This window comes from Microtus pennsylvanicus, chromosome 9, assembly GCF_037038515.1.
Source record: "Microtus pennsylvanicus isolate mMicPen1 chromosome 9, mMicPen1.hap1, whole genome shotgun sequence".
Classification (NCBI taxonomy): domain Eukaryota; kingdom Metazoa; phylum Chordata; class Mammalia; order Rodentia; family Cricetidae; genus Microtus; species Microtus pennsylvanicus.
Window position 1 is genome coordinate 2863554 of NC_134587.1, and position 11825 is coordinate 2875378.

Here is an 11825-nt window from a genome sequence, read left to right on the forward strand (position 1 = left end):
GCAGAGCGAGCGGGTGCAGGGATCTCTGACTCTCCAACATAAAACAGTCATAATTATACTACCAAGACCTTACAGTATAAGCCATAAATAAATCTTCTTTTAATGTACATTCATGTAGCAGTTTCTGTTCCACTAAGGAACTATGAATAATACAGGTTTTTTCCCCCAACACATTAGTTAAAACCAAACCCCATTACAAATCCCTTAAAGGCTGATGTATGTGTCAGTGGTTGTTTGCTACAAGAGAAATGATGTTCACCAGAAAAACCTCTGTAACTGAGCGCTGAAGGTCACCTTTTCTGACCCCAGAACTACTTTCAAACACAACTATGTATATCTAGTAAAGGAAGTAATTTTGAAGAGGGCTCCTTGACTAATATTCCAAGGGAATCCTGAGAGAATGTACAGTCTTTCTCTTGCTCAATTTCAAAACTTTATATAATTTTTAAAGAGAAAGGTCTGGAAAGAGATTGGAAGAAAACAAAGTCCAGTTAATTCATCTACTCTGTTCCTTCTGTGTGTCACTGGGATAGGCTCTGACATTGCTAACATACTTTAGCCTAGAGGTGACTTACTCTACACACGTTCTTCTCAATCCAGAGTCCTGAAATTTCTGCCCTGTCTTATCAGGCATGGAAATATGGTGACACGTCATGATTCTTACTCTCTCTTTCAGGTTCCTTTGAAGCTACACTTTGTGGTTCTTATTCAAGAATTCCATTTAGAGGCTTCAATTTTCTACTAAGATTGTAAATAAAACCAAGTCAGTCTTCCTAGGAGGAGTAGAAGTTTCATATAAAAATGTGGTAGTAATAGTATACTTATACCAAAAGTTCAATAAACAAATCAAGTTAAATTTTAAAAAATAATAAATAATAAATATGTAACTGAAAATAAATGAGAGCTAAAATAATAAATATGCATGTTATTTTGAAAAAAAACATAAAGCTAACAAAGAAGAAAGTATTTGGGGATTCTATTGAATGACATGTGGATAAAGTAAGAAACCCAGGTTCATATCGTATGAAGGAAAAAAATTCTAGCCTCTCAAAAACCTTGTTAAAAAATAATAAAATAAATTACCTGGTGCTATGGTCCACTGTAGCGAGGATCCGCAAGAGTCTCGGAGGGGTTAAAGGAATTTATTTCGATGTATAATAGGGGTAGGTATTTGAAGTGTTTGAAGATTATCTACACAGAGTACATATCTGTGCATAGAGAGAACCTAACTAACATAACTATGACAAATATGAGTGACTATTTATCTGCAATTCTCTCTCTCTCTCTCTCTTTCTATCTCTTTGGTTTTTTTGAGACAAGGTTTCTCTGTAGTTTTGGAGCCTGTCCTGGAACTAGTTCTTGTAGACCAGGCTGGTCTCGAACTCACAGAGATCCGCCTGCCTCTGCCTCCCAAGTGCCGGGATTAAAAGCGTGCACCACCACCACCTGGTTTATCTGTAGTTCTTAATGACCTATATAGCTTAAAGAATAAAGCTTCACATCATAAAAATAAGCAATCTTTAAACAGATGTGCAGCATAAGATTAATGACCTTGAAATTGTAACACTATATAAAAATATCTTAATCAGAGGTAGAAATGTATAGTGCAATATGACAAAAAATCCTTAATTTGTATACAAAATATCTCAAGCAGAAGTAGAAACACATACACTATGACAAAAATAATTATACTTTTGTATACAAAAATGTTGTAAACAAAAATAGGAGCCTACACAATATAACAAATATAATTTTGAATTTATATCAATATACAAATTATTTTGGACAGTATCACAATATTAATTTTACAGTCCACTTCTAAAAGCCCAGAATGCTGAAAAATCTATGTTTCAGTGGATTCTACAGAACAGGTGCCAACAAGATCTCTATAGATCATTGCTCAATCATTTAGCCCAATAAATAGCATCTGGGCTCAGTGAGACACTTTGTCCTAGAAATATAAGGTGCCTAGCAGCTGAGAAAGATGACACATGATGTCAAACTCTGGCTTACACACATACATTTGCACAATCACATGTTCACAAACAAATAAAACTGTATTGAAAAATTAATGAACACGTAACAATTTTCCCAATACTCAAAGATTATTTTACAGTTAACACACTTGTTATTTTATTTTTCCCACTTAATTCACTTTTGTTCCACATCAATTAATGTGCCGCCTAGGGTCTGAAAGCCACGTATTTCAAATGAAGCATTCCCAAGAGTACCTTAATCCATTACAACAAAGATTTGTTTTGCTGTTTGTATATTTTCAGTTGTTCAAATGTTATGCATCTGTTCTAAAGACAACACATTTTCTTAACCTGATAGTAAAAATCTGCATTAAATACAGAACATACTTAGAAAAATATTCATATTTTTATGAAAGTTTTAGAAATGTTTCTTTGTCTTCTGATAGAAGCAGTTATGTTGCTTACGTTGAGAAGTCTCTGTAAAGGAGTTTATCAGATTTTTTTTTAAGTATTTTGTCTTTGGAGATAAGGAGATGGTTCAGATGATAAAGTGACTGTCGCACAATCTTAAGAAGCTGACATCCATCCTTAGTACCCACCTACAACCAAAACACAAAGAAACAAATGACAACATGCAAAGTTCCAGTGGGTTGGGTGAGTAATGCCTGCCATCCTAGGCTTGGTAGGCAGGTGTGGGTGCGGCCCCGGGGTGATCTGGATGGCCAGTCTTCACACATGAGTCGGTTCCACGTTCAGTGGAAGATCACGTCTGAACGCACAAAATGGGGAATGTGTTAGAGGAAGACAACCTCTAACACACCTGCTGCACACGACTACACAAAAACACACACATACACACCACATACACACACATGCATCACACACACACACATCATACATACATACACACATATCACACGCATCACACAAATAAAAAGTAATTCAAAAATATTCATTCTGTCAAAAACTTGCACACCAGAGGTCAAATTTAGAAATGTTGTCAAAACTGGAATATTAATTTTACTCTGAAAGGAGAACAAATAACTTAAAAATTGTGGCATTCTTTCTGGATAGGTTTCTATGAGTGTAGAACACTGGTCTCATAAACTAGAGGATCTGAGTTCTAATTTCCAGGACCCTTTTCTTAGGCTTTGGTCACATGGATTTGTGTATTTGTGTATTCCTTGGGGACTGAAAGTCACTCGGTATACAAGGACTAGGAGGTAATCTCATACAAACGTGGATTTGTTTGGATTTTCTGACATTATGGTCAGTCATGCAGTCTGGTTTCTTGGCTATGTAATCCTCTATGGGATATAAATTTCCCATTAAGTTATTTTCTCTGTGACTGAAGAGCATCTGCAAGAAGAGATAATTTAGAAATTGCTCTAGAGTCTCCTGGTGAATGCAAACCTATCCTATAGCTTGGAATCTAAGGATTGTTATGATTTTTTGTCTAGAAAGTATATTGGATATAAAGTATAGTACACTCATGTTCAAAAGTACCTTGTTCCAGTACAAGTTACCAATAGTGGAAGACTACAGGCATCAAATATTAATATTAGCAGTAAAGGGTTTAATTGACGAAATAAGAACACACTGTGTGTTAAACACAAACACTGTTTTATGGTTTTTCTCCAAATACAAAAAAAAAACTGTACAAATTTCATACCCTTGTTTTTATACTTGCTGTCATATGCTCTGTACTGAATTAACTATGCAAGAACTATTTGTATTTTTTCTCATCCAATTGTCACACTTCTACTCAAAACCAGTTTACCACATAATCCCAAACCTCTAAAATGATAAAATAACAATAACTACCATAGAAATACAGGTTTTTAAAATTTTTGATATAAAAAATTGTAAAAAGCATACTGGCTCTTTTCATAGAAAGTTACCCTACTGTTTCTCTGTGATAAGAAAGAATAAAGTTGCATTTACTTTCTAAGGACTTCTAACAGGAATGTAGGTGAATAAAGAAAACAGAAACACTACTACTGCTGATTTCTCTGTTGGGTTAGCATGGTAATATGATTTATGGATGCTCTCCTGTTTATTTCTCTGTGGTTGTAGAAATGAGCAAAGTGCCGCATAATAGATTTATTCATGGTCCTTCAACTACTTGAAAGGGTTTAGGTTTTCGCTGAGAATGTAAATAAATACTACTGATCTCATACAGCACAGCATTATCTAGTCAGAAACTAAAAAACCAAAACCTTTTCTCTATGCTGTTCATTATTTTACTTAGATGAATAGCAAAGGCATTAGAAGATACAAGTTTCTAATGAGATCTACCAGTGAGCTCATAGCTCCTGAGAAGTCATTTCACAGGCCAGAGTCAAGTTGGTTATTATCTTTCAGCCTATGCTGGCAGTAAAATTACTTCATTTCGCTTTATTTTTAGATTTGTTACCTGGTTTTACTGATTTCAGTGGACTTAATGTTTATGCTTAGTCTCCAAATTCATGTACTGATTCCTTAATCCTAACATTAATTGAGGTTGGAGTCTGGGACTCCTGGCTGAGATTGGTGTCCTAACAAATGGAGAGCAGAGAACTGGCTAGTTCTTTCCCTGCCATATGAGCTACAATAATTCAGTAGTCAACCTGGAGAGGTTTTTCACCAGAGCCCAATCATTCAGGTACACTGATCTTAGACTTCCAGCCTCCAAACTATGAGAAAAAATATCCGTGTCATTTATAAGCAATCCACATGATGGTATTACATTACAGCAGGTCAAGGTTAATTAAAGATGGATACAGTTTATAGTCACAATAAACAGAATATTATTTAGAGCTTTGACAGGCTTCTGGGCTAATTCTTCTCTCTTCATTTCCTTTTAATGAAAATGTATTTTTCTCATACAACATATCCATATTCTGCTTCACTTCCCCCATGGCTCTCAGTTGCTCTCCAACTCCCCTCCAGATCAGCCACTCTCTGTCCTTTACTAATAAACAAACATACTTCCAAAGGAGAATAATAAAAATAAACAAAAAACCCTAACACCTCAAAATAGGACAAAAAATATAATAAAAATAACCCCTCCAAAAAATATGCACGACACAAATATAAGATAGGGGCCCACTCCTTCACACACTCAGAAACAAAAACAGAAAACTGGAAACTACTATAAATATACAAAATACCTGTAGGTTAAAAATATGGGAAATATATAGGCAAAATAAAATAATACAAAAATCCCTAACATAATATCATGAGACAAGAAACCTCCAAAGATGTCAATGAGTTGGTTTTCTGTTTGCCTCTACTACTGGGCATTTGGCCTCCCCTTATCCAACGAGTCCCTTTTGGAGAAAACATCTCGTTCACTTGCAGGCTGTTATCAATTGGAGGTATTATCGTGGTTAGGGGTGGGGGCCTTTGTCCACTACCCATTTTAGTACTGGAATCTCATTTGATGCCTACCTGTGCATGAGGCCTCAGTCTGTGCTTTGATTTTTTTTTGATTTTACAAATCCTTAATTATTTTTGATGTCCTTCATTCCTTTGATTCTCATACTCTTCTGCCTCTTCTTCTGAATGGTTTCCTGAGCCCTGAGTATTAGATGGATACATCACATTAGGGCTGAGTGTTCCAAGGTCCCTCACCCTGTGCATAATGGCTGGCTTTTGGTGTCTGTGTTTGTTCCCTTCTACTGCAGGAGAAAGCGTCTCTGATGATGATTTGAGCAAGGCACTGAACTATGGTATAGCAGAATACCATTAGGAGTCAATTTATTGCTACATTTTTTTTTTTAGTAGAATGGAAGATTTAGTTTTTCCTAGGTCCCTGGCTTATCTAGTCTCAGGTTCTTATTCACCCAAGCCATGTCCTGTGTTGGTTTGACCTCATAAAGAGTGCCTTAAGTCAAACAAGATATAGTTTGATTACTCCAAAAAATTTATTAATAGCTATTATTCCATGAACTAAGTATAACACATTTTCTTTATCTATTCATCCATTGAGGGGCATCTAGGTTGCTTCCAATTTCTGGATATTATGAATAGAGCAGCAATGAACATAGTAGAGCAAGTTTCTCTGTGGTAGGATTTTGTGTCCATTTGGTCTACAGGTAGATAGTTTCCATTTTCCTGAGGAACTGCCACACTGATTTCCACAGTTTCTGAACAAATTTACATTCCCATCAGCAATAATGGGATGAGTGTTTTTCTTATTTCACAACCTCTCAAGTATGAGCTGTCTTTTGTTTTATTGATCTTAGCCATTCTGACCACTGTAAGACAAAACAGGTCTATAGTACAACTGGAAATTAGCGATGGTGATGACTCCCACACTTCTTTTATCAGGATTGTTTTAGCTATTCTATTTCCTTGTTGTTTTGCTTTATTATAGGATTCCATGTGAAGCTTAAAATTATTCTTTCAAAATCTGTGAAGACTTGTGCTGGAATTTTTGATGGGGATTACATTGAATCTATAGACTAATATTTGGTAGGATAGCAATTAAATTATGATATAATTTTTATTGGCCTACTTGCTTCTCTAGTGGTTTGGCTGCTTGGGTCCCCGTGAATGCCCACTGGAGTTGGAGGCCAGGGATAACCAGATGAGTGGGGAGATAGGATGGAAGAGAAGATCTGGGTGATCTGAGAGAATGAGGGGAGAGAGAAGGCATAGGCAGCAGCAGGTGGCCTACCACAGATCCGGAAATGCAACTCAAGGGAAGGAGAGCGGGGAGAGCTGAAGATTTGCACTGACTGTACCTGCATCCCTGGCTGGTCTGGCTTACAGGTCCCATGGAGAGTCTGCTGGAATTGAGAACTGGGATGCAGTGGTTAGTGTGGGGAATGAAGACTGGATAGAGAGATCGATGTGATCCACTGAGGATGGTGACAGGTGACCTGCGGCAGTTGTTCTGCTGTAGGTCTGGGGATGAGACTGGGAGATTGTATTTGGAGAAATGTGGGGAGAAGGGGTTTGCAGTTGGTCTACCTGCTCTCCTTGCTAATTCTTCATTTTGTCATCATATGGCTCCAGCAGTTGTAAGATACTTCTTTACCACTGAAATCATGCTGGTCAGTTGGATGAGAAAATGGATGTTTTGGAAAAATTGCTAACAGTTGAAGATGTTCTAGGATGATTTAGGAAACAGCTACTAAGGTCAAGAGTTACTGGAGATGTTAACAGAATAAGTGAAAATAATTTATACATATATGTAAAGCCTTAGTAATGTAATACCTGCTGTGGTTATATTCATAGCAGAGCCCACTAAAGGAATAATTAAGTTAAATTATATCCTAAGGTAAGGCCCTGATCCAACAGGATGATTGCTTTTGTTACATTATCAGGCCACATACAGTGATGCTTTATATGAGGTAGAATTGCATTCATAATCCCAGGATCTTACTCCTACATCTTTTTTTTTATTTAGTGGAGGTTCCACATTTTAATTATGCTGCTTTCCTCATCAAATGTTTAAAAGATTTCCAAGGTGTGGTGCTTCATTGTGGAATGTTAGCACATTTAGATATTTAGTTGAGCACTTTTGTGTCTTATATAAGGCTCACAGGATCTGCACACACTCTGCTGTCTGCAGAACCTAAATAGGCATACTTGGGGGTTACATCTGCTTACTGGTGGTGGTCAGGAGGACGGAGCAGTTGTTCTGCGTTTGAGTAGCATCAGTAAGATGGATTATTCTTTAGGACACAGCAGTGAGGGCTTTAAGAGTTTTATGTGCTGTGTGTTCCCTGTAGGAAGGAAACACGAATCACACAGTGGAGCAGCAGTGATTGTGCTTATCATTACGAGCAGTGACCTACTTGGGGAATTTATGTTTCTGCTGTTTTCGCTGTGGCCTTTGCATGCTCTGTGACTCTGGGTCTTAAAGGGGAAGCACTTCCATTAGGACAATTATCAAGTGCCTTGCTCCATGAGAAGCCACATTGCTTCTCTAGGTACAGAATCTTCCTGCCAAGAGGCCAACAATAAGAGAACAGATCTATGTCTTTATCAGAGAAGCCGAATCTATTACCTGGGAGCGCCTTTAGCCACCAGCTAATGTCTGTGATAATGCACCTTATTACTTGTTATGATTTTGTTTTTTACTGTACTTCAGAAAAATTGTTTTAGATTAGGAAAGATTTGTTTTCTCATGAGTTCAGTCCATAGTCATCTGGTTGCATTGCTGTATACAGAAAGCAAGATAAATATCTTTGGGGTGTGTGCGGCAGAAGGAAGGCAGAGGTGGAGAGAGAATGAGAGGGAGTGACAAGATACGCATTAAAGACACAGCCCAGTGAAGCCTCCTCCAGCAGGGCTCCAGCTCTCCCCTTTCACTGAGATGCTCTTCAGTTTAAAGGCATCATTGTTTTAATACGTTGGTAAAGGTAGAGTCCCCATTTTACAACCAGCTCCTTAAATACATGCCTCTGTCCACTGCTTTAATGAGGGAACAAAGCCTTAAATCTGTGAATCTTTCTCTTGGGTACCACTTAATATTTATATCATAGCTTTACCATGTTGAGACTCAGAAAATAAACTAAACTCTTCTTAGAAATGTTTAACCCACAGACAGAAAAGCCTCGAGGAAAAATGAATTCGGGCAGAAAAGGATATCAAAACTGAACACACATTAGTACTTTAGCATATAGAACACTTGCTGGAATATAATACAGGATACACAGGAGCAGACACTGGAATGTAATGTGAGAAAACAGGTAATGAATTGAACTCTAGGAGAAAATTTGTATGTACCGCATAGAGTTGAGAAACCAGGCCAGACTGGATAAGCATTCTTATAACTCCAGCTGCGCCATCACCAAACACAAGTGTCCCAATGATACGGGACAGGAGTGCCCATCAGATCTCCGGGAGTCATGACTCTAATCTTTTCTTAGAAGGGACAATCCAAGTTTTTTTTTTAAAGAATATTCCTTGTTCTTCCCTAAATGAGGCTGCTTTGGCAGCTGTCCAGAATCTCAGGGCAGCTCTAATAAAAAATCCATGTGTGCCTTCAAGGTTCGGATATGACCAGCCCCATCCCAGTGGAGATCTCCAGGCCAGTGAGAACGTTCAAGTCCTAAACAGATTCATGTAAACTTAGATCTTCTAAGATTATAAAAATCTAAAATAGAAATTAGTAAAGGGGAATAAATATCATCATAAAATTTATGCAGGGATGCTATATCCCCAAATGGCAAAAACTGCAGCACAATGCTTTATTTTGCAGTTGTCAGTGGTTCATAAAATGTAAGGGGAAAATGCCACAGAATTAGAAAATTAGAAATATAAAGAAAGGAGACATTCCTTACTGATTTTTTTTCTGGATACTTACTAAAATTACTGCATGCCTACATGTTTTCCTTACTTTTCTTTTTTTATTCGGTTTTTATTGATTAGTTGCAGAGTCAGTGATTGAACCCAGCACTTTGTGCTGAGTACACATATATGTAACACGGAGATACATAGCACATATTTAATGCCTATAAAAAAATAAGTACTTAAATACTTAGGGTATTACAGTGGAGGAGTGAACTACAAGCCGTCCAAAACACTCTCTCGATGATGACTAATAGCTTGAACTAATCATCTTCTTGCTCACCAGTTTTAGACACAGTACAATGTACATATTCAACTCCTGTGTCCTCTTCTGTCTCTCTCTATCAATCTGAAATAGAACCCAAAATAAACTCTGTTATTTTGGACTTCTTCTGTCAATCCTTTCTGTCTTCTCACCCTTCTCTCTTCCTGGACTCTGATAGGTGATCAATATTTCATCTTCACTGTGAAGCTTTTTATTTCTTTCTCCATCATGGGTAACAGAGCACCAAGAATAAATGGGCTCTTTTGCTTATTTTGTTAATGTAGGTTCTGTAGGGTTTCTGTATGTCGCTCACTGTGTAGTTTAGATGTGAATTGACCCCCTGGGACAACCTTGAGGAATTTGGCTCCCAGGTGTGGCAATGCTGGCTGTTGATTGAGTTTTTTTGTGGAAGAAGATGGAGAGGTTTAAGTGGGGCAAAGACAGACTTGGTCCAGTTCCTGTTTGCTCTTGGGTTTCCTTGGCTGCTGGCATTTGCTAGTGGACATCTCTGTTTGAATTTTAAGAGGCAATCTGAAATAATATATTGTACCGTTACATTGGTGACATGTTTGGTTATAGCTTCTGACAATATTAAGAGACACAGTGACACAGGGAACTTATTGATCTTCACATTCCTAAAAATCATTGAGCCCCTACTTCTGCAAAGGTCCCTGAGCCTTCTATTCCAGAGCATCCTAGATGCATTCTGTAATCTTGAGAGCTTTCTGAAGGTGCGATAAAAAGTGTGTTCTACTGGACTCTGGCCTTACCTTCACCTCTTAGAAGAACAGCTATTTACATATATTATATGCTGGTTCTATTGAAAATGGTTTGTTTTGCTTTCCTTTTGATTTGTTTGCTTCTTTTTGTCTTTATATCCCAACCAATGTCCCTCTCCCACACCTCTTTCTCATGCTTTCTCCTCCTCTGCTTCTCTTCAGATTGGGGCCAAACTCCCATGGATAACAGCCATGGTCTATCAAGTTGCAGTGAGACGAGGCTCCTCCTCTCCTATGAAGATTGGATGAGGCAATCCAGCAGGAGGAATGGATTGTAAAAGCAGGCAAAAGAGTCAGAGACAGCCATTGCTCTCAGTGTTAGGAGTTTCACAAGTAGAGCATGTTACATAGTTGTAACCTATATGCAGAGGGCCTAGGCTGATCCCATGCTGGCTCCCTGGTTATCTGTCCTCAGTCTCTATGAGCCTTTATGAGCCTGGATTAGTTGTTTCTCTGGATTTTCTTGTGATGTTTTTGACTCCACTGGCTCCTCCAATCCTTCGCCCCCTGTTGTTCAGGGTTCCTCTGAGCTCTGCCTAAAGTTTGGCTGTGGGTCTGCATAATTTTTCATCAGCTTTTATTTCTTTTTTGTAGTGTGATACAGATGAGAAGAGTGGTGTTAAAGAAAATTCAAGTGTGTTAGTCTCCAGGTCTCTAAAACAAGGAGATTAATGAAACTATGAATAAATAAATATCTAAACACAGAAGTAAAAAGTATTGGGCACATACCCAAAGGAACAGTAATGCAAAAAAAAATTCACACTCAGAAATAACAATATTAAGAAAAGAGGTTTTTACAAGGGAGAACACATGATTTTTTAAAAAATGCATTGTTAATTTTAAACCATATTGTAGAGGAAATTAAACAGAAGACAGGTTCAGAATCTATTATCAAAATGGTAGAGCCAGAAAACAGTATCCGAAACAAATAGGAATTTTGGTTGGACATGTCAAATGATGTTGGCATGTCTGAATTTTATATGGTATTACCACTCAGGTGTGGGATTTTCTTCTTGTGGCAGCGGAGGGTGTTCAAATGATTTTAGATTTTGGAAAAGTTTAGATTTAGGCTGTTTAAGTTAAGGATGAGATCTGGATCATCACGACTACCACAGCCACAGCTATTCATCGTAGGCTGGACAAACAGACATTTTCTTCAGTGCTCTTTACATTCACAAACCGTTATTTCTTTAGATAGTAGGAATCAAAAGGTCATAAATAAATGCATTTTTGAGGAGTCACTGACCCACAGGAAATGTCAAGGTGTCATTTGTTGGAAAAGGGTGACACTGGTATTTTGTGGCTGTGGTTATTTTTCATTTCAGGAAATAAAATGTTGCTTCTTCCGAAGTAGTGGGTGTGACTTCCATGCACATCCTTAATGCAAGCAAGGCAGGAAGTCAGTTTCATTATCGCAGGAGTCAAATGGGTGTTGTTAATCCCAAAGATGAGAAGAGAAAGACCACCTACCCAAATCATCATGGTCAAATCAATTAAAGCAAGCTTTTTTTATTCCTG